Consider the following 23,431-nt stretch of genomic DNA (forward strand, 5'->3'; position numbering starts at 1 on the left):
AGGATCTATCCATTTCAAGGGTGGTTCTTGCTGCTAAGAAAAGAGGTCCCAGGTGGATCAAGTCCCCTCGGTAAATAATGTGGGGGGAAAGGCTCGCCTTGGCAGGGCCTGGGCTGCATTCCCAGCTCCAAATAGTCTCTGTGTCCTTGGGAAACTTCCAGGTTAACTTCTCTGATGTTCAGCTTGGTTGCTTTATCCATATGATGGCAAAATGATACTGACCTTGCAGTGTTAAATAAGGTAACTCAAGAGGCCAGGCACGGTGGCTCATGCCTGTAATCCTAGCACTCTGGGAGGCCCAGGCAGGAGAATCGCTCGAGGTCAGGAGTTCTTGACCAGCCCGAGCAAGATCGAGACCCCGTCTCTACTAAAAATAGGAAGAAATTAGCTGGACAACTAAAAATATAGAGAAAAAAAATTAGCTTGGCATGGTGGTGCATGCCTGTAGTCCTAGCTACTCGAGAAGCTGAGGCAGAAGGATCGCTTGAGCCCATGAGTTTGAGGCTGCAGTGAGCTATGATGATGCCACAAGCAGTCTAACCTGGGAGACAGAGTGAGACTCTGTCGCAAAAAAAAAAAAAAAAAAAAAAGGTAAGGTAACTCATGTAAATGCTTCCTACTGGGGTTGGCACATAGTCTGTAACTGGTGAATGGTATCTAATGCCGTGGAATCATTATCGGTCTTTACTTCTCTGATCTCATCTCCTACCACTCTTCCCACATGCACTGGCTCCAGCCAGCCATGGTAAGCGCCTTCCTGTCCCAGCGCACGTGTGTTAATATTTGCCCTTCCCTTTGTCTGACTCTATTTTCCTCCAGATCAAACATTCTTGTCCCTGGTCACAGAGCTCACCTCCTCCTTTAAGCCTTTTCTCACAACCCCCTAACACACCCCCTTGCCTGTTTCTATGTTCTTTATAGCACACGTCAGTATCTGGACTTGTCTAATTCGTGTATATATGTCTCCTTGTTCATTTTCTGGTTCCCGAAAAGATAGAGCAGGGACCATTTAAGTAATGTTTATTAATAGACCTGTGGCAACAGACCCAGCTTATAGTGGGAGTTCAAAAAACATCTGTTTCTCTGAATGCTGTAGTGCTATTGAGAGAATCAAACCATTTAACAAACAGAAACCAACTAGCACACAGTACGTGCCAAACCAATGCTAGTTTTTCTCGCTTGGATGAGCCTGGAGATGGCCACTCCAAAGAGAAAACAGGCAATTTGGAAAGAAAGCAAGAAAGGAGCCAGTCTCCCAAGGCTAGGTTAGTCTGGAGATGGTTTCTGCAGGAGATCTCTGGCGTCTAGTACTCTGCCTGGACAGAGCAGGTACTTCCCAGCTGGTGAAGCTTCAATTGAAATTTTCATTCTAGGAGGAAGAGATTTTCTGGGTGGGAGATATGATTCTGAGGAAAGGGTTGTCACTTCGAAAATGAGTTCACAACAGTATTATGAACACTGCTTCAGAAAAACTACGAGTAGGGGGAAAAACAAGCACTATCACAGACCTTTAGAGGATTTTCCCTGTCCAGCTATTTAAGGCTTTAGAATCCCAAGAAAGTTTCTCCCAGGACATGAATTGTAATGAGCAGAGATGGGGGACCCACACATACCGATTCCCATCCTGCTTGAACTTTTTATACAGGGGGATTCCAGGTAAGTTTGTGCATGTGATTCTGATTTTAAAACCTAATTCTTGTCCACTGCAGTTTATATATGAGAAGACAGAGAGCCCAAGAGTTAAACAGAGGACCTGGGACTAGTTCTCTTCTCCCTGACTGCAAGCGGGGGTCTTCCCACTGCCACACTCTCAGAAGAACTGAGACCTGAACTTCACTGACACATAATCTGGGCCTAAGAGCGCTGGACTCCAGGCTCTGGGTGGTTCATAACACTAAACAAATTTAAAAAGGTTCTAGCAGAGAGGTTTCAGCATGCTTAATAATCTCAGTCCAAGTCCCCTGGACGTATACTGTCATACTGCCTTGAATGGGTCCTCATGATTTGTGCCCTGAGAATGGCTGAGTAGATCCCCATCCTCTGCTTATGGGGTGACCATGTCAGCTCTCTGTCCTTGTGCTTGAGGCCTTAAGAAGGATGGCAGACAGGCAGACAGATAGAATCACATTATCTAGGGGCCCTGGGCTTCTTGCTTTCCTTTGAGGAGAACCTGATACTGGAGACAGAAAATTCTCCAGCTTCAAACAACCATAGCTTTGGGGAATGCCCAGGGCTCCTGGAGGTTACAGAGAAGCTCCATAGAACTGAGGCATGGTGGCTGGCTTTGGCATTGTTTTTATTGTATATTCAAAATTCAGTTATTAGTTTTAGGACTTAAGATTTTCCTTAATATATAATTTATATAAACATGTACAGAATGCACTCACTCAAACAAAAGTGTAAATTATCAATGTTTATCAATAAATAGAATTTACCAATTTAAAAAAATCTATATAGACTGTTTTTTTCCATAGCACATTCCCGGGAAGTTCATCAAAAAGTAGATAATCATAAAGCCAAGGGTGCTTTCAATGGAAACAAAGTTAGAATTGGGGGTCTTGGTACCTTCAAAGCACTAACTTCAAATAAACCATAGATATAACTAATAATCTCATAAAACCAAAGATACAGCCATCATTACAATTTATAATCCTTTGAAATTATAAAATTAGGTTCCATGTTCTATAAAATGGGCACACATGTACTTTATATGTTGATTACACAAGGGGACTCAGTGCATTATAAACTGTGTGAGAGGTCCCATTTGTGATTCTACTTTATTAAAAATGTAAACAAAATAAAGGTGTTAGCTAAAATAACATTAAGCCATAATTAGCAATCATTTACATAGACCGTCAGATCAAGAAAAATCTCAGAAGTTATCGGGTGCAGTGTTTTAGTAGACTCTTTATGTAATATTCTTGTTAGCTAGTCATTTATAGTCTGGTTCATGTTTGATTTTTTTTCATAGAATATATATATATATATTCAAATTCAATATATTGAATTTGCAAAACTGGGATGATTTCAAAGGCCCCAGTATTTTTTTCTCCTAATACATTTTTTTCTCGTGGCAGATAGACATTTGAATTTCTTCCATGTCTTTGAAGTTATATGAAAAATAAGGTTCATTCTTACCAGAATTAGCCTGTCATCCCCACTCTTTCCATCCACTCCTTTATTTTGAGAACAATAAAATCCTTTTAAATGAAAGTATTTGCAAAGTATAAATTTGTATGTTGGACAACCTGGAATGACCAAATGAGGAGGGGTATATTTGGAAGAATCAGTACCCAGTGGGCTCTTATTTCTCAACACAGAAAGCTCATTCTCTAAAATGGTTCACCTTTTGGTGAATAAATTCTTAGTCCTTGAATGCTCAGATGTATCCACAGTAATCCAAAATATCCAACATAATAATAAACATGTAGAATGGCATTTTGTGATTTACAGAATGTTTTCACAAAAATTATCTTATTTGTCTTCACAACAGCTTTGTGAAGTAGGGAAGAGAGATTGTCTCTGAGGCCAGAGACATTTAGCCATTAGTTCAGTTCACCCAGTAAGTTAGTAACTGACTCAGCACATGTGTTGCGTCTACACTGTTCCTCTCCTCACCAACGTGCTCACGGAGGCAGGCAGTACAGTGTACCAGCAGCATAGCAGATTGACCCGATCTCATCACTGGGTCCAGAGTGCAGAGCTGTGAGGCTTCTGAAGCTTGCTGCTCCCTTGTTTGCAGTAGAAAAGACCATCCTCAAAATGGGACTTGACTCCTAATGGTAGTTGCTGAGCCTACAGAAGGCAGGGGAACAATGACTTGAAAAATCAAAGGGGATTGCTCTAGCCACAGAGTCAGCGTGCAAGTTACAACTTAAATAAACTTTCTTCATATGTGCCAGTCAAATCTGTTCCACTGATCAGCATGAGTCCCAGACGACACAAGGAGCATTTCAGCATGGCGAGGTATTTCTCAATTCAGCAGGCATGCCTAACATTCAGGCATTCAGCAGTTCTAAATAACATTTCTCTTTCAGAGGCTATTTCCTTTCCCTAGAAAGGAAAGAGACCGTGTCTCTTTCAGAGGCTATTTCTCCCCAAGAAAATTAAGCCTTCAAAGACACAGAATTTTTTCTTTTCTTTTTTTTTGTATCTGGACACCTTGGGTAATCTTCTCTTCCTTATTCCAAAGTCTCTTTCCTGTTGGGTTTGATTCCAGAACTAAAGTAAACAACAATGGAAATGATAACTGATGCATCATAAATAGCAAGAAAAAAGCATGATAAATACTCCTGAGATGCTATCAAACCACGGCCAAGATCAAAGTTAGAACTTCACCTGGCTCCAGGAAGTGGCATTTACCTCCCTGGGAACTTTGCTCTGGGGTGGTTGGCAAGAGCCATGGACTGAGCTTTGAATGAAAAGACATCCAGGTTAATAATCTAGAGGGCAAAGCCGGCAAGGTGAGGGGTCTGGAATAACCCGAACGAGAAGGACGGTTCCTTTGAAACAGAGCCAAAAGGCAGGCAGGCCCCGGCTTTTCGAGGTAGCAGACAGCTATAGCAGCATCCTGTGGTCCTAGAAATAAGAATAAATCTTAGAGATGCCCTAGTCCAAACATCAGTCGAGAGAAGCAGCAAAGGGAGGTCCAGAGATGAAAGGGCGTTGTTCGAGATTCACAGCTTACTAGGAGCAGAGCCAGGGTGGGCCCTTGGGTGTCTGACTTCAAGTCAAGCATTGCCTTCCCGCCCGTCCCCAGCACGGCTGGGTCCTGCCTCCTCCGCCAGGGGGGCTGCAGGGATCCACCGACGAGTCCACACAACGTCAACAGTTCTCTCCCTCGGGAGCAACAAGGCCAGCCTGAAGGGTTCTCAGCTGGTACCGTGGTGGACTTTTCACCACGAGCTTGCGGGAAAGATTCCGAAGGCTTTAATAAACCCCCGCCCAAGCCTCTTTAGCAGAAGGAGTCCGGTTCTAGCTCGGCGGGAGAGTGGGCATCTCAGGGCGGCCAGGCCGGAAGCCCGGGCCCTGGGGAGAAGCTGTCTGTCTTCGCGGCTTCCCTCCAGGGTTGCCGTGGAGACCGCTCTCCCCCGACCGAGCTCTGCCCCGCGTCTTCCCCGGAGAGCAGACGGAGCGCGTCCCGAACGAAGCGCAGGACGCGGGCACGGCCCCGAAGGAAGAGCGGGTGGGAGTCCGGGACGGACAGGGGCTGGCCCAGAGGAGGCGCGTTTGCGCCCAGACACAGGGAGGAGAGCGTGCCAGCGTCCCGCGCGGAACGGGATGAAGAAGAGACCGGGGTGGCCGGAACAAGGCTGTGTGACGGAGCAAGGGACAGACTCTGAGCAAGACAAGACGGGGGCGGGGGAGGATGTGTTTTGACAAGGTCTGCGGGCAGACACAGCCCAGAAGGCGCATCTGGAGACATCTGGGACCGAGACGGGACACGGCAAGCGGTCGTGTTTGGAACACAGAGAGAGAGAGACAGACCAGGCACAGCGAGGGGGACACGTCGGGGACACCAGAGACTGGGAGACAAGAGACTCCAGGAAGAGGGAAACGGAGAGGGAACGAGGAGGCCGTGCTGTCCCCCGACTCCCTCGAGCGCCACCTGCTGGGATCTCGGCGGCAAAGCCCGGGGCGCCCGGGGGCCTGCACAGGCGGACGGAAGGCCTCCGGCGGGCGAGGAGAGTACCGGGTGCAGTCACGCACGGGCAGCCGCTCGGGACCTGGCCCTCTCTCGGAGGCAAGGCTGTCTTCTGGGTCAGTGTCCCAGGGGCCTAAGTGTCACTGGGCTGAGCAGCCACCAAGTGAGCAGTTGCTGGGGGGTGGCACTGACTCTCCCATTGGCCACCACACTCCACTGCATCCCTAGAGAGAGGAGAAGACCACAGAACCTCAGCGTTGGAAGAGACGTCACGGATCATCGCATGAAAGAGCCCACCCAGCGCAGGAACCCTCGTGTGCCATGCAGAGGGTGGCTGCTTGGCCTCTGCTTGGGAAGCTCCAGTGACAGGCCAGCCCATATTTATTTACAGCAATGTTAGATATTAAAAAAATAGCCTATTGCTGTTCAGCCAAAATCTGCCTCCCTGCAACCTCTACCCAAGGGAACTACCCTGCCGGCCAAGCCCACTCGAAATTCTGCCCTCTAACAATTATATCCCCTAAGTTTTCTCCTCTCCTGGGGTACGCATTCCTATCTTCCTTAATAGTTCATTATTATATTATGGTTTCCAGATTATTTTCCATCACGGTCACTGTCCTCTGAACACAATTCACAGTATGATGATCTCTCTTGAATTACGGTAACAGAAAAGAGCACAAACCTTCACAGTGAGCCTGACTTACAGCATGTGCTTTTCATCATCAATTTAGTTTACTTATAAAAATGTGGTCAAATTCATTTCATTCTAACAATGGTAATAAACTGTTGGCTTTTATTGAATTTGTTGCCAACTCTTATCTTTTTTGACACAGCAGCTGTTGATTCCTGAGGCTCTTTATTACATTGGTGCAGTTGACTTTATTCATTTATTTATTTATTTGAGCGAAAATATAGTCCATTACATTTGTCCCAGTTAAACTTTATTTTATTGGTTTGGTTTTATCATTTGAGTCTGTTGAGATAATTCTAAATCAAAACAATTTCAATATTCAAGAGATCATTATTTAGCACCTACTTAAACTAGACTTTAAGGATTTTTCAGACACACAGGAAGATCAAATAATCTATGGTGCTACTTAGATCTTTCAGTTTAGCATCATCTGCCCTTTAGGGTTTCAGCCAAGGTAGAAAGTGTTGTACAGGATAGGTCTAAAACAGGGCATCATGATACAGCAAGACAGGCTTCCTTACAGTCAAACACTTAATGTTCACTGTGTCTGAGAATGGATCCACTTTCATAGGCTTTGTCCAATGCCTTGCTAAAATGCCTCTACCAAACAGAAAAATCTGTCCTAGCAGACAATGAAATTATTAGGCATGAGTTATTTTTTTAATGGAACAACAATGACTCTTGCTCACAAATTATTTATGCAATAAGTGTCTCAGAATTTTGGTAAGGTTTATTTCAAGCTATGGTCAGTAGTTTCTAGAGTCTAGCTTTATGGCCTTTTTGAAGGATTGGGGCAATATTTACTAGTCTCTAAGCTCCCACCTATTCCCCAGTTCTAGAAGAGCACTGTTCAGAGGTATTAGCAACCAATTCCTTTAGGTCCCTTTTGGCTCAGAGGCAGTTAAATACTTTCCATCAGTCGTGGACAGCAACTTTCTCCCTATAATGTTCTCTTCTTTCCAGTTGGAAGTCTATTCTTATTGCAGCAGAATATGCAAGATTTCTTCCCTAAATAATGAGATCTAACTATTTCTGGGTTTGTTACTTGCTCTGAACATAGCTTTTGATTCATCCTTGGTTATACATTCCTTCTTCCAGATTTTCCACAAGTCATTTTAAAGTGTAAGCTCTCTAGATAACTCAAGATGTGCCCTCATGTTTTTAAATGCTCGCTTACATTTTTATCTGTCTTAATTATTGACTATATCTATTAAGATAGAAAAAGAATAAATGGAAGAAAGAATGAAAAGGAGAGAAGAAAGGAAGAGAGGGAGGAAGAAGGAAAGAAGAATTTCTCATCTCTCATTGACCAAATTCCCTTTGTATCATATTTGTTATTGTTGTCTTTATTAGCAACAATGAAAAGAGCCACCCATTGGTGCAGCACTGGGATAACATGCATTATAAGCATTTATTTATGCATGTATTTTATACCCATTTAACAGACAGGGAAACTGAGTTTCAGAGAGTTTAAATGATTTGCCCAAGTGTATACAGTTAATAAATGGCAGGGTCAGGCCTTATGTTTAAGTCATTTTTGATACCAGAATCTGTGCTTTCAATTGCTCTGCTATATTGTCACTTATCATCTTGAGAACTACCCACTAAGTCCAGTGTTCAAGTCCTGCTGTCTCTAGCATTTCCTTGTTCCACTGTGACAGACTCCAGGGTGAAATGAATATGTACCGGGTCTATATTATATCTGTTCCACCTAACGGAAGCCTGCAGTGTGATACGGCTTCTCCTTTTATTGCAACACCATGTGACCAGGATGTTAACGTAGGATCATTTCCTGCTAAGCCCTCCTGCCCCCTAAAGGAGAGTCATTGCCAGATGTAATCTGTATTTTCTGTGATATAGAACTGGAAAGACTTGGTGGAAATGAGAAAAAGAACCTGCAAAGGCAGGAGGAAAGTAGGGAGGACATGGAGAGAGCGGCTGGGTGAATAAACACAATAAAGAACGAGGAGCAAGGGTGGAAGACTGAGCAGGAATACCAGGGCTGAAGAAAGCCATGAAGTTGAGTGTGTGAAAGGCTCAAGGGCAACTGGAGAGAGAGGAAGAGGTTCTTTGAGAAGTGTTTCCCAAGGGTTATATTGGCTTTCTTGCACAATTCTTCTAGAGATGCAAGTAAAGACTGAAAATACTCTCTAATTGATATCAGATGCCTGATGCCACTCCTCTTTATTCAGGCAGCATCATTCTAGCCCTGGCCAGACAAAGGAGCTTTGAAGAAAGGCCAATGGCCCAGCCTGTAACTCCATGGAGGGCTCACAACCACCGTCCTCTCAGCAGAGCATGTGGGGGCTTGAGAATAATGACACGGTGATCTTATGTCCAGGTTGGCCCATCACAGTCTCAGTTTACACTATTGCACTGACATAACTGTTCACAAAATTGTACTGACATAATTGTTCGCTAAAGGAAGCTTAGGGTCATCTTCCTTTTAGGTCTTCATTCAAGATAAAAAATAAAAACGTATGGTGCATGATACCGCACCGCAAGAGACCTCCTTCTGATGCAACAGACCATGCTCAGTGCACATGGCTTTGACACTCAGGGAGCCCCTTTCACTCCCAGCTACAAGGTCACCCTACTAACTCAGCAAAGGAACCAGCAGTGTAGCAAATGTCAGCAGTAAACCAGAAGACAGGTACTTGGGTTCTAATGCCTTTTGAGCCTCCAGTGGAGGGACTCTGGATGGCTTACTTTCTTTCCTGTGCCTCACTTTCCTCATTGGTTAAACGAGGGGGAGGATGATCTGTTAGATCCTTTGCAGCTCTGACATTCTGATTCTATGAGTAGCAGGGATGGTGGGTGACAGATACAGGCCTTCTGACTGGGCACCAGCTGTGTGTGGGACTGTTCTCCAAAGCTGTGGGTAATTGCCTCACATTTGGCTTTTAATATTCTATTGTTAGTATCTGATACTTTATATTCTGTGTGGAGGGAAGAGGTTTCGCTGGAAACACAGGGAGGGTAATTTTTGGGTTTGTATTAAGGAATCTGAAAGACCTCAATTTCTGAATCTGTGAAATTACATTGCAAAGCTGTTAAACGTATCTGTGTAGGATAGGCTAGGGTGGGGATGAGATGCCACAACTTAAAATGCAGCGAGATCACAACTGTCTCTCCTCAAACATATGCTTGATCAGAAACATTGGCAGAGCCACTGAAAATCCCTGATGCAAAACATCATTAAAAAAGAATCTGTCTCCAATATTTCAACAGATGAGTTTTTAAAATGTAGTTTCTTGCTTTAAGAGTTTTGGTAGAATCCTTTGCAATTTACAAAGCATTTTCATATCTTTTTTCACATTTAATCTTCAACACAAATATGTAAGGAAAGAGGGCATGGAGTATTACTTCCATTTTAGAGGAAGAGGAAAATGCAATGTATGGACATGGATTGATTGACGGGTAATGGCGGATCTGGTGCCATAAATCAGGCATTCTGCCTCCCAAACCAGAAATTCTATCCACTGGGAAACATAGAAATCATTTGTGTAGTGGAAAGAGTTTTATGATGAAGTTTGATATTCATAGCTAGTGACACAGACTTACAAGTACCTGGTTCTAGGAGGAGGAAGAGGAGGGGGAGGAAGAGGAGTAACATCACTAGGTAAGTCATCTTTCTTGAAGGTCCAAAGACTACGTGCATGAGAATTATATCAGGTACCTGTAACAAACACAAATTCCCAGGAGCCATATCAGACCTCTGATTGGGGTGGGGAAGGAGTGCAGAAATTTGCATTTTATAAAACTACTCTCAGCTGACTGCTATGCACTTAGGAGCATGAGTCCCTGAGCAAGTGGAATCCAGCTATACTACTCATACTTGAGGGAAAGCTTAGAGATAGAGACTCAGGGGGCCATAGAGAGAAAGCACAGGTGAGTCAGAAGGGCCAGAGCTGGAAGTATGGGGCATTCAGTGATGCTCCAAAAGGGATAGGCATGGGGACAATAAAATGAGATACAAAACGTCCATTTCAGCAAAGTGGACAAGGGGCTATTTATTGGTTTTTATGACATTGAAGATAAAGAGATGAGGAAAGACTTAGTAATAAGTCATGAAAATGAGAAGGCAACAAAGGTAAGGAGACATGCACAAAGCCATATTTTTAAAGTGTTCTTCATGTGATGAGAAACAGAATGTTTGCACACCATTAGCTGATAAAAACCGAGTGGCCTATAAACAGTGAGCACATAGATTAGTAAGAAGTTATGAGCAAGTTTCAAAGTCAATTTCTTCATCTGTCTTTAGATTTTCTATCAACCAGAATAGAAAATCTGATGCTTGAAGAACAAGTGTTTCCCAAACATGGGATATATTCTGGGAGTGATACACCAGGAAGTAGGCACAGCATTAAATAATTTGAACCACAGCAAGAGGATTCAAATTATTTTCTCACTCACTCTGCTTGTTTTAAAGAGAAAGACTCAGTTGGGTCCCACTCTGGCTTTAACAAGTTTTTAATACCTAACAAATGGAGAGCAGGCCTCAGGCTCAGAGCCTCTGGCAAGTAACACAATCAAGTTAAGTTTTAATAACTTTTGTTTTCATTGCATTTATTTTTAAAATAATCTTATTCTCTATATAGTTTTTCATTTTAAGGTCATAATACAGAGTTTCCTTTACAAATATGTTTATTTCACTTAAAATGTATTTAAAGACAAATAATAAATAAATACTGGCATGAGTAGAATGCTGATATGGTAAAAAAAATTGTGAAAGTTGAGTGCATTAGACAGATGACAAAACTGAATTGCAAAGATCCCAGTGTATTGGCAAGGCCATAAAACAAGGCATCCAAAGAACAGAAGCTCTGGGATCTCAGGCTAGCATTCTTTCTACTATTTTGGGCTACTTGTAGAAAGGATCCCAGATAGCTCAGTTTGCACAGTTGGATAAAATGTATTCCCAGGGGCTCTTAATTCCACCACCAGCCTCAGGTATGTCCATATGCCAAAGTGCAAGATCAAATCAGGTGTGACTGATTCTAATCCCAGTGTACTTCTTTCCCTATGTCTCAATATGCACCTATAACTAAGAGGTCAAACCAATATCCGTGCAAGATTTTTCTCATTGTCTAGCACAGTTCCTAAGTGACAAATAAAATAAATGAAACTCTGAGTCTTTGGAGGTCAGACTGTCTGCCTGTCTTTTCTGCAGCATTCCAATATAAAAGAACCTACAAATATCTAGGAGAAAATGCCTTAAAAGTATGAATTCCTAGTAAAAACAGCCAACGTTTACTGAGTGTTTAGTATATGCTATTACTATGCTAAGCAAACCGTGAATTGTCTTACACAAACTTCACAATAATCCTATCACATAGGTTTTATTATTTGCAGGCTCCAGCTGAGTGGAATGAAGTCAAGTAACTGTCCCCAGGTGGAACATTTAGAGAGTGGTAGAGCCAGGATCTGAACTCAGAGCTTCACTGAACCAGCGTCACTAAATGTACACCCACAACCCTCAACCTTTAGACAGTGCTCTTGAGAAGCTGCCCAGGTAAGTGAGGGTTTGTCAGATGTGTAAAGAATACTGAAGATACTGTGGGATGAGCTGAACTTCCAAGAGAAGGAAAATCTGGTGGTAAGAGAGCCCAGAGGAAAAAGAGATTAATCATTGTTTAGGGATTTGGGGTCTGGTTCAGGAAAGTTTAGAGAGCTCACACTGGAACAGTGCCTAGAGGAGTAAGTAGGATCATCCCAGGCCAGAAAGCGAGAAAGAGAATTTGAGGCAGCAGAAATGACCCAGAGGCAGGAGAATTCACTCTTTATTTGGGGAATGCTGACCAATCTTGTATGCTTATTGCATAAAGAGTTAGATGCAGGGAGCTGGGATGCAGAGGAGAAAGTTGAAGGAAATGGACTAGCAAATCAGTTTGGGTTTGGCCAAGAAGGGCTTTCTATGCTCTTCTCTATCTGCCCACTGCAAGTCCCACCATAGCACTCAAGGTTATTCTATTATAACCCAACCCAGCTGGCATTTGCAGTTCAAAATCCCACATGTCTGAACGGCCTTTTCATCTTCCTGAGTGACACATGTGAGACAGCTTCTCTCCATTGTTATATTATACACAAAGTCTCAAAAGAAAACCAGAGGCAGAAAAAAGAAATTATAATTTGCAATCCTGTCAAGGAAAGAGCACCCTAAAGTCAAAGTATGTGAAATATGTGAATAGCCTTGAGTTCAATTACAGAGCTCACCCTTTTGGAAAGTCATGGAAAAACTAGATTGAATGCAGAAGTTGCCTAGGTTGTTCTGATTAGTGTGTGCATATGTGTGTGTGTGTGTGTGTGTGTGTGTGTGTGTGTGTGTATGGCTTCTAAGAGCAGGGCTTGGACCATCTAAAAGAAGAGGAAAAGTAAAAGCCCCACTGTGTGCTTCTCAATGGCAGGGATCTTGCCTGTCTAGATCTCTGCTGTACCCCCACTGCCTAGAATGGTGAGTGTCTGGCCCCTATTAGGCATGTAATAAAAAGACAATGAGTGAATGGATGGATTGATTAATTAATAAGTGAGAAACTGGCCTAGGAGTTCTTAGATCTGGGTTCAGGTTTTTGTTCCTCTACTGATATGGCTTCATTACTTTAGCAAACTTCTTACATTCTCCAAGTCTCTATTTTCTTTTCTGTAAAATATCAGCAATGTATTTCAGGTTACTTTTAGCAAGACTCTAACAAATAACCTCATGGAGTAGTCCCAGGAGACATTGGAGGGATGGGGCAATGGCCATGATTCTGTGTACACATATCCCAACACCAAAACCCATTTTGATTAAAGCAGTTCTACTTTTATTGTTCACACTTTTAAGTAAGATTACATTTGAACAAAAGATTTATACACCTGAAAAAAAAATATTTGAAAACCACTGGATTGCTCCAGCTCTGATATCACTTTCAGTTATAAGATTCTAAGCTTTTATGCTGCTAAGATATGGGGAAGTAAAATTCGATCAAACTTTGCAACAACTGGACTGTTCACAAAATCGAGTGCCTTGCCTTGGATAATAATGTGCTATCCCTCCCTGGGAACAGAGATAGACAGATACCTACCAGATAAATTGCAGAAGACATCACTGTATTTGTTGGGATGTTTGACCAGATCATTTCTGAAGCTCTCTTCATGTCTAAGAATCAACATTTCTCCATTCTTACAAGAGTTTTGAGTTAACTAGCAAGGACCATAGTTTAGTGATTAATGGCAAAGGGCTTTGAAATCAAATGGACATGTGTTAGAATTCTGGCCCTACCACTCACCAGCTGTGGGACCTTGACCAAGGTCCACTCTCTCTGCGTCTCAGTTTCCCCATCAATAAAATAAGGATAACAATACTTGCTTTATAGAGTAGATTAAGGATTCAATCAGATGGCATATGCAACGTAATAGCTCAATGCCCGGCATATGAACTCGTACACAGTAACTGGTAGCTGCTAAGGTGATGATGATGATGAAGATAGTGATGTCTGGACGAGGAAACCAAATTATCCCTGAAGCAACTAGTTATTATGTTTGACAGTCATTCACATCCATACACATGTATATGTATACACACACATATATGTCTATGTGCATACGTGTTTAAATGTACACGTACACACATACACATACACTCCAGTCCTCACATCAGAAACTCCAAGCAGGCAATGCCAGTTTACAAACAGAGGAGGCAATTCAGTGATGCCAGCCAGCCAAGGAAACGAAAGCCGGAAAAGAATACAAGCAGCATGAGCAGACACCAAATATCTTAGTTTGTCAGGTTTATCAAAATATGGATTCACTCATTTCTTTGAGAGCAACAACAACAACAAAAAATCTCTCCAAGAGCAATTCTAACTGTGAAATTCTAAGAACCTTGTTAAAAACAACCTGAAATAGGCACGGGATTGAGAAAAGCCAACTCAGAAATCGTTCTGTGCAAAGCAGGTTCTCGGCTCTGTGGCTGAATGTAACCCGGAGCACACTCAGCTGTTTGTTTCTGCCACCAGAGCCACCTCGTCTCAGTCTCCTGGCTCAGGGCTTGCGGATGATCTCACAGCATTTCCCGCAGGCCGGCAGGGCTTAGAACCCCCCTCACACCACTCCTTTCCCCACAGCTCGCCTGTCTTTGCAGTTGGAATACTCTTCCTCCTCCTCCTGAACGCATTGCTCAGGCGCTATCCTGTTCCTTTTCAAGAAGACCTTACGATGATTTTGACACTAACCCGTTTCCCTTCAAACCCCATTTCCAATAATGGACCAGTTTTCCAGAATTAGGAGCCTCATCGTCCTACTAACACTATTCCAGATTTTTTGCCTCTTAAGATGATGACTATAGTGAAAATACAATTTATTAATAACTTCCTGTGTCCCAGGCTTTGTTTGTACAGTATCCCATCCAAGCCTAGCAATAGTCTTATGCAGCAAGGACCACCTGTGCTCACTTTTGCACAGGAAGAAACTGAGGCACCACGAGGTTAACTAACTTGCCCAGCATCACACAGCTTCAAAGTGGCAGGGCCAGAAGTCAAACTGAGGCCTGTCAAATACCAGCTTCTAGGCTGTTAACCATCACACTAAAGTACTCCATGGGCACCCTGGTTTCTCCTAGATGGGGATTCTGCCTTGTTCTTTCCAGAACCTGAAATCTTGATCCTAACTGTCTTTGTGTGAAAAAGAAAAACACCATAAAAACCAGATTGAGGGGACGTCTCCTTAATTCCAGCCCAGAGCTCCTTCTGCTTGCAAATCTTTAAACAACAATTTCTTTCATATTACAGCTTCGAACAACCTATATTTATCCCGACTGGTAGGGTATGACCAATATTTTCCACAAACGCAATCTCAGGCATCGAATCAGCTGTGCACCACTGCACATTTACAGAGACATTTCTCCCTTAGAAATATCTGAATTTTCTGCCAGCCACAGATTGCGAGAAGAATCGCTAAAGGAAAACAGAATAGCCTCTGAAGTTGACAATAACAACCTGTGGCATCTCTTCTCACCGGTAATATTGCCAGAAGTTCTCCAGCTTCTACTGAACAAAGTGTTACGCTGGCTGAAGTAGGATTTGCTCTCTCCTGTACTTAACTGCATCGTGGGAAGACATCTGTGATTCCGTAACTCACGGAAGGGTCTGAGAACATCTCATTCAGTCTCCTTACTCGGAAATGCTAATGACCAATGATTGCAGTGACTGACAGTCAATCAACACTTTCAAGGATGCCTGTGGTCATCCTTCTACTTTACTAAAAACTCCCTAGTATGGCAATCCACTCCATTTTGTGCTGAAATACATATCTTATAACCTCAGTCTTTTGTATCCTATCTCTCTCCCTCAGACTATGCAGAACAAGTCGAATTCCTCTTCCCCGTAATAGCCTTTGAGATATATAAAATTAATGCTTATGACCCGAATCTTCTTTGCTCCAAGCCCAGCATCCCCAATTCCTTCCACTGTTCTTTATACATCACGAATTATGCAGAGAAAATCATGTATTGGCCCTCTTCTGTACATACTTTAGTTTATCAATTTCCAGTATAAGATGAAGGTGTTACTACTTCCACGTCCCAGCATCAATGCACTATGCACAAAACACACATTTACACGGGGGTATGGTTTTCCAGTGGGTTTCTTAGTGTGCTTTGGAGGCGATTCCTTCCTGAACAGCTGCTCTGACTAAATCGGGAGGGCTGTGTCCTCGCCAAGTACACGCTGTAAGAGAACAAGCTCACAGAGCCTGCCTCTGGGACAGCGCTTATCTGCAAGGTTACCGTGGGCACTCGAACCGCAGAGGTTCAGGACCCTTCCTCCCAGAAACAACATCAATCACCATCTGCAGGACTTAAAAAAATTTTTTTTATATTGTCTTGTCTTGAGAATAAAGGCAGATTAAAAGGAGTCATGTGGTGCAGGGGATGCACCTCCCAGCATTGTTGAAAGACCTCTCCTGCTGTCCCCTGGCAATGGCAAGCTCTACTGTAAAGCTCGTAGGACTGGTTTAAAGCAGAGTTTCTCAACCATAGCACTATCTTGAAATCTGGGCCAGATATTCACTGTGGGGGGCGGCGGGGGCAGTCCTGTGCATTGCTGGATGTTTAGCAGCAGCCCTCACCTCTCCCCACCAGATACCATTAGCATTTCCCGGTTGTGACAACCCAAAATGTTTCCAGATATTGCCAGATGTTCCCTGATAAGCAAAATCATTCCTAATTGGGTTTAAACTCACACAATCTCAGTAGTCTTATCAGGTTTCAGTTCTTCGCCTGCTCATGGCCGAAGAATGACCAGACATGTCAATGTTAGGCAAGCATGAAAATGAGGTTTATTGAGGAAAGAAAGATAGGATTATAGGGCAAGAGCAAGATACAGGTTTTCTGAGCATGGTACATAAGCCACAGACGACGACCAGATCCATTGTCACAGCAATGGGAGAGCAGGAGGAAGGGCAGGAAAAAGAAGTTGGGTATGGTCTGTGTCTTGTTGTATAGTGTCTGAGCCCTGGTAGCTCAGACATCACCATGGAACCATTTTGACTGGACAGCTGTGAGTCACATGACCTGAGCCTAAACTATGTATGCAGGTTGTTCTACCTCAATTTCCGGACTCTATGGTACCTATGCTGCTTGGCCCGTGGGCTAGAGAGTCCTCTGCATTCTTTTACAGCTGCCGTGCCAAGTTCTGATTGGCAGATTCCGTAGGGTATCCCCTTCCTCCCCCAGGTGTGGAGAATTAGAGTGGGGCAGGACCAAGATGAGGGCAACAGCACCTACTTTCGTCCCTAGGAGACCCAGGATCCCTCACTATCGACCTAGCAGTCTAAGACATGAAGCCAGGCCTACACTTAAAGCATTATCTAATTCAACTTCCTCATTTTACTGGTCCTGAGAGAGATGAGGGCTGCTTGGTGATCAATAAGAGAGTAGGAGATAGGCTTCCTGCTCTTTTCAGTATATCAGTGATTCTCAACCCCACTGTGCTTTCAAGATCCTAAAATATATGGATTTCTGGCTTCCAACTAAACCAATTAAAAGAGAATCTTTACAAGTGAAGTCCAGCCTTGGGTATTTTTCAGAGCTCCCAGGTGGCTATAACTTGCACCCAGGGTTGAGGGCCAGGGCCTGCTGCCGCCAGTCTTGACCTCAGATAAACCACTTTATCTGGCATTTCTGGAGCTGAATTGTTTTGGGGTTTGCCCTGCAGGGTGACAGGAACAATTCCTCTTAATTGTGGGCACTGATCTCAGAGGGCTGGTGCACAGAACCCTGCCGCCCCGACAGAGGGTGCACCTGCAGAGCAAAAGGGGGGAAATGACCACACACAGAATGTACCCCACTTGTCTGACGTGATTAGCATGTTTTATGTTGAGTAAAAGAAATACCTACAGGTAATTTAAAAGCCAGAAGGCATATTCAAAATAACAGTCCCAACTGTTCAGCACAGGGCATGATGTACCCAGGAAACAAGTTTTTTCTCATGTTGCTTAAACAATTATTTATAAACAGTGTGATTAATTTAATTTAATTGATTTCTGGCTTTTCTTCTAGCAGAAGGATCCGTATATTCCTTGTTTAAGGATCAGTGTTTAGAACACAGAAATTTCTATTGACTCATTTCTTAAGAAATACTTACCAGGAAGCTGAGAAGAAAATAATTGGAGAACTGTAAAAGGGTGTTTTACCAAGATGTGAGTGATGGTATATATACAATTATAAAAATAATTATAGCAGTTTCTATTCCTTGAGAGCTTTCTTTGTAACAGGAACTGGCTTAGCCCTGCACATATGTTATTATACTTCTTAGCCTTAGCAAAAGCACTGTGAAATGGGTTCTAATATTATCCCAATTTCACAGAGGAGGATGATAGGGAAAAAAAACCCACCCCGGTGTCCCATGGCTGAACTCACTACTGATTGGATAATTTTTGAATCCCACTGCTGATTGGATGTAAAGCTTGCTGCTGACTGAATATTAAAGCTTGTTGCTGATTGGATGTAAAGCTTGTTGCTGATTGGATGCTTTTTGAATTCCACTGCTGATTGGGTAATTCCTCATGCTCATAGTTGATTGGTTGTGTGTAACCCCAAGAAGTGTATAAAACTGGAGGAGAACAAAGAAACGGTGCTCAGGATTGGGCAGCATGCCCCTCTGAGCCTGCCTGCGGAATAAAGGCTGATTCTCTGACCCTCTGTGTGCCGCTCGGTTCTTTCCCTGGTCAGTCACTGTTAACACTTGCTGTTGCACTTGCTGTATGCTTACTGGAACAAGGAAAGAAACCCAGAGATGTTTGGTCAAATACTCAAGGTCATATTGATCCTACATGGCAGTTCTCAGGCAGGATTGAAATCCAGGTCTCAAGATTCCAGCCCCTGCAGCCATGATGCCCCACTGGGTGACATGCCCCTTCAGTGACATACTGAAGTTCGCTTTTCACTAAGTCAGAGTCAGAACTTTTCCTTGACAATATATCTCAATGGAGGGGACAGTGTTTTAGCCTCAGCACGTTAGCCCAGAAGTGGTCGTCCTGGAGAGACACTTAGGCCACCGGATTAGCAAATTTCTGAAGAGCAGGTACATCCTACCAACAGGACTAACTGTTCTAATCCTGAGTATTTGGTGAGGCCAGTGGAGCTCTTTTGAAGTTGTTATTCTCACTGTTTTCCTAGTGTGATCTCAGCAAGACAAATGTTTTCTGAGAAGCTACTTCCTGCTGGGATTGGGGCAGGATCTGGGCCAGGGTCAGCTTTGTGGATATGTGACTTGTGTAGTCACACAGGGACCCAGTGCTAAGTTCAATGCCCTGCTGTCCCGACTTGAAATTTTTAATAACTTTATCTTTGAACTTGTGAAAGTTACTGGGATGCTCCTGCATCAAGAAGTGAAATAAAAATGGTTATGTTAGTTTTGTGCACTGTCCTGGTAAAAACGAAATACATAAGCATGTATGAACTACAGAATGCAATTGGTGTGATTTTGGTGATTCTACATACAAGTTAAATGCTCTTCTATTTGCATTTACTCGTACAATGGCATTGCACATTATAAAGATGATTGATAAATTTTATGCTAATAATTTAAAAGCATTTTATTTACTAGAATAAAGGTAAATAGCAAGTAAAAAAAACACCAATCATGAGTTGAGAGAGAGAGAGAGAGAGACAGTAGATGAAAGGAAAAAAAAAGGCTTTACATTTTAGCACCTTTAACAGCACTTTTTTTTCCCTGCCTTTTGAACAAGTGGCTTGTATTTTTACTTTGCATTGACTGAAAATTATGTGACCTGCCCTGGAGGGGGTGAAGGGAGAGAGGGCAAGGTCATCCTCATCCATTTTTGATTTGCACAGATTAAGTCTGCATGGGCTCAAAACAATGAGGTAAATGTTGAATCCAATTGTAACCTCCTGAAGTTCAAGGTAAAGGCCATAAAATGGCTTTTAAATGTCAAACAACTTTCCAACATTAGCAGAAGCCTCTAAGAATCCAAAATAAATCAAACCTAAATTATTTCCTCATCTATGGGTAAAATCTTCCATTTCACCACGGGAAAACCTTTATTTAAAAGGGGAATTCTGGTGTGTTGAAGTTGAAAGTTGACAAGTGGTTTCACAGTGGGGAAAAAAACTATTTCAGTTATGGAATTAATACATATTTTTTAAAGCAGTGAAAGCTTATTCTAGCCTACACAGTCCAGGTGAACGATAGTATATTGTAAGAACATCCATTGATTAATTCAACAAATATATTAATTGAGCAATTTCTACACTGAAGGGAAACTTTGGAGAATACAGGAGACATGTTACCTGCCCTCGTGTATGGACAGTATGGCTGGGGACACAGATAATACACAAGCTAACGAAAAAATACATTTTAAATTCTCAGAATTGTTATTTATAAAGGAAATAATGGGTAATAACCCAGAAGATTTTTTTTTTCTTCTACTGCTTTTTTGGGGGAACTTCGTTCTCTTTGCCTCTTTCTCATTTCGCTTTTTCTCTCTCCTCATCTTTTTCTCCCTCTGTTGATTCCATATGTAAATCTAAATATACTAATCTTGTGCATGGAAATGTCAAAGACTTATATAGCACATCCACTAGAATCGGTTGATTTATTATTGGGTTTGGTTGATACAAGAGTTAGTAAGTCTGAAGGAAAGTTACACTGCCCCCTTCCAAGGAGAAGACTCAGATAGCTGCAGAACAGCTCTGTCCAAGGAAACCTTCTGCGATCATGGAAATTTTCTACATTTGTGCTGTCTAATCCAGTAGCCACTTACCACATGTGATTAATGAGCACTTGGAATGTGGCTAGTGCGACCAAGGAACTGAATTTTTTATTTTATTTCATTTTAGTTAAAATAAAATTTAAATAGTCACATGTAACTAGTGGTCACATGTAACTAGTGGTCACATGTCATAGTCACATGTAACTAGTGGTCACATGTCATAGTCACATGTAACTAGTGGACAAGACAGCTCTAGAGATCTCCAAGTCAATGGAAAATCTGATAATGGAAGCTAATGGACAAGAGCTAAGTTAGATACACAATAAGGTCTTTGGAAAGTTCTTGCAGAAGTTCACAGCCTTTTTGGGTATGGGGTAAATGCCTGGGTCTGAACTTGAGGAATGAAGCCATTGTTTTATCATTAGGTTCTTTCTTTCCTTCTCTGCCATTATGTTTGATGTGGATTTTCTAGAGTGGGAAAAGTGATCCAGATGGGGAAAACAGCTGCAGAGCCAGGTTAGGGATGAGACAAGGAGAGAGAACCTAGCTCCAAATTCAGTGAAAACCAGTCTGCACTTCAATGAACCTATTAGAATCCCACACTGTCATTATGCCCCTTTCTCATATATGCATGTATACCAATTAAAATTGTCCCAAGAAACATTTCTATGACAATAATCGATGTTTAGAAACCATATTTTGAAGGCTGTGTAATCTACATATCTAGACAAACGATGTCATCAGCCAACCAAATGGTATCTTCGCTTCTGTTTTGATCGTGGGTTAGATATTCCCAAAGAAGATGCTTGTCCATCAGAAAACAACCAAACACAACCACAGGCATCTCCACACTCCTCTGTATATCAGTTAGTACAATCTTAGCAATCTAAGTCTCCTAAGAAGATCTTGCAAAAGCATATGTTATTCCATTGGCTACTCATTTCCTTATTTAATAATAAAATTTTATATTAATCAAAGAAGATTAATTATAATAATTACTTAATTAATTGTAAGAATAGGATCAAGCTTGGGAGACCTATGATTCTAAATCGCTGGGGCCAGACTGGTCTGTTTTTAATTCAATCTGGGAAAGTAAAATCCATTCTTTAAGACTTTAAGAGGAAGAGGTCCCACAATTTCAACAGTGTTGTCATGAACTGGCTCTCCCCAATGTGATTGTGGTAGACTAAGTCCTCTACATTTTTTAAGATCTCAGGGAGGAAGACTAAAAAAAAGAAAATAGAAAATTTCAATTTTGAGAATTTTAATCCTTAATAAACCTGAAGAGACTCAGCAAATATGTATTGATCAGTTTATCATCTACTATTATGCAGAAACTATGTGAGGGACTATGGGTCCCAGAGAACAGAAATCCATGGTTTCTACATTTGATTTGATCTGGAGTTAAATAAGGAGTTATATAGTCTACAATAGCACAAATACCATGAGAAATAGTGCTGTAAACAGGCCACTGCCATCCAGAGGAAGTACAGAAGAACAAATGCCCCACTTGAAAAAAATGTGAAAATGGTGTGTTCTGTAAACTAAGAGCTAGATATCAATGCTGAGGTGGATCCTTTTAAATTATTTACTTTAATAGTCAATGGGTACTCAAAGATAGACGTCAACAAGACATTGTGAAGAATAGGTCCAATCTAATGAAAAATTATGTCATTTTTTTTTAAAAAAAAAAGAATATGAAAATGCCTGGATTTCAACAAGTTTCTAGTCTTCCATGGTTTCAATGCAAGATAGAGAAATATGAGCCAAATGGTAGAGTTGATAGATTGATAAATGGCTCAACAACTTTACCCAAAGAGTCAGGATGAACATGGGAAGTGGGAATTCTAACCCTGACTCCAAGTGGCTGGATAAGACTGAGCTTTGGAAACAGAAAGAGTTGAGTCTCAATTCCAGCTTCATCATTTACCACTTTAATGGCTTTGGGCAAGTTACTCACCGCCCCCCTCACCTTCAGTTTTATCACCTTTAAAATGACAATAATAATTCCCACCTGTTTGTGTTGTATAAAAATTAAATGCAATGATGCATTCAAAGTTATTAAATACAATAACTGGAACACTCTTTTCTGGAATAATTTTAGGTCTCATAATAATCATAATTTTTAATAAGATGGAAACAGTTGTCTAGTGACCTGTCTAGTACTTTTTAAATGGATGCTTTGAGAAAAATGGGGGCACACCTATCAAATTCCAAATTTTACACATGTGGCTATAAATTTGTTCAGGCATCATTCTTTTGTGATTTATGTTTTGTCCCTGTGGTTAGATTTTACACTGATTTTGATTTAACTCCATCTTTTCAATACCAGCTGATTGTTTTTTCTTTTTTAATCTTTAAGTCTGCCCTCTAATCTGTTAGTTTTCCCTTAAAGCCACAGAAAAGTGCCTGGATTTAGTAACATAGTAGAGGATAATTCCCTTGCTGGAGATAGGGAAGACTCAGGAAATTTGTGGTTGTGGGGTAAGGAGTATAGAACTTAGAATTCTGTTTTTGGTTGCATTACATTTGAGATTTCTAAGAGACACCTAGATGAGGTTGTCAAGGAAGCAAATTGGTTCTTTCTTCAAGAGCTCAGAGGAGAGCCATGGCCTGGAGATATTGACCAAAGACAGAGATGACAGCATGAAGATGGTATTTAAAGTTATGAATGTTGAAATCACACAAAGTGAGAGTAGTTTGGGAAGAGTATCATGAACTCCAACAGAGGCCAGTGACAAATAGAAGAGCCCATAAGAAAAACTGATAAAAAGTTGCTGGTGAGTTAGGAAAAAAAACCATGTGGGAAATATTTCAAGAAGGAAGCCAGGCCAACTATAAGAGGTCAACTAAGAATACTCTTTCAAAATTGGAAACTTCTATAT

General features: G+C 41.9%; 1 protein-coding gene across 1 annotated transcript in view; it reads right to left on the reverse strand.

The window, feature by feature from the left end:
• The window catches only part of HTR4 (5-hydroxytryptamine receptor 4), a 143,356-nt gene that overhangs the window by 18,111 nt on the left and 101,814 nt on the right, over positions 1-23,431 (reverse strand). The gene's annotated exons all lie outside the window — the stretch shown is intronic.

This window comes from Microcebus murinus, chromosome 21 (genome assembly GCF_040939455.1).
Source record: "Microcebus murinus isolate Inina chromosome 21, M.murinus_Inina_mat1.0, whole genome shotgun sequence".
Taxonomy (NCBI): Eukaryota; Metazoa; Chordata; class Mammalia; order Primates; family Cheirogaleidae; genus Microcebus; species Microcebus murinus.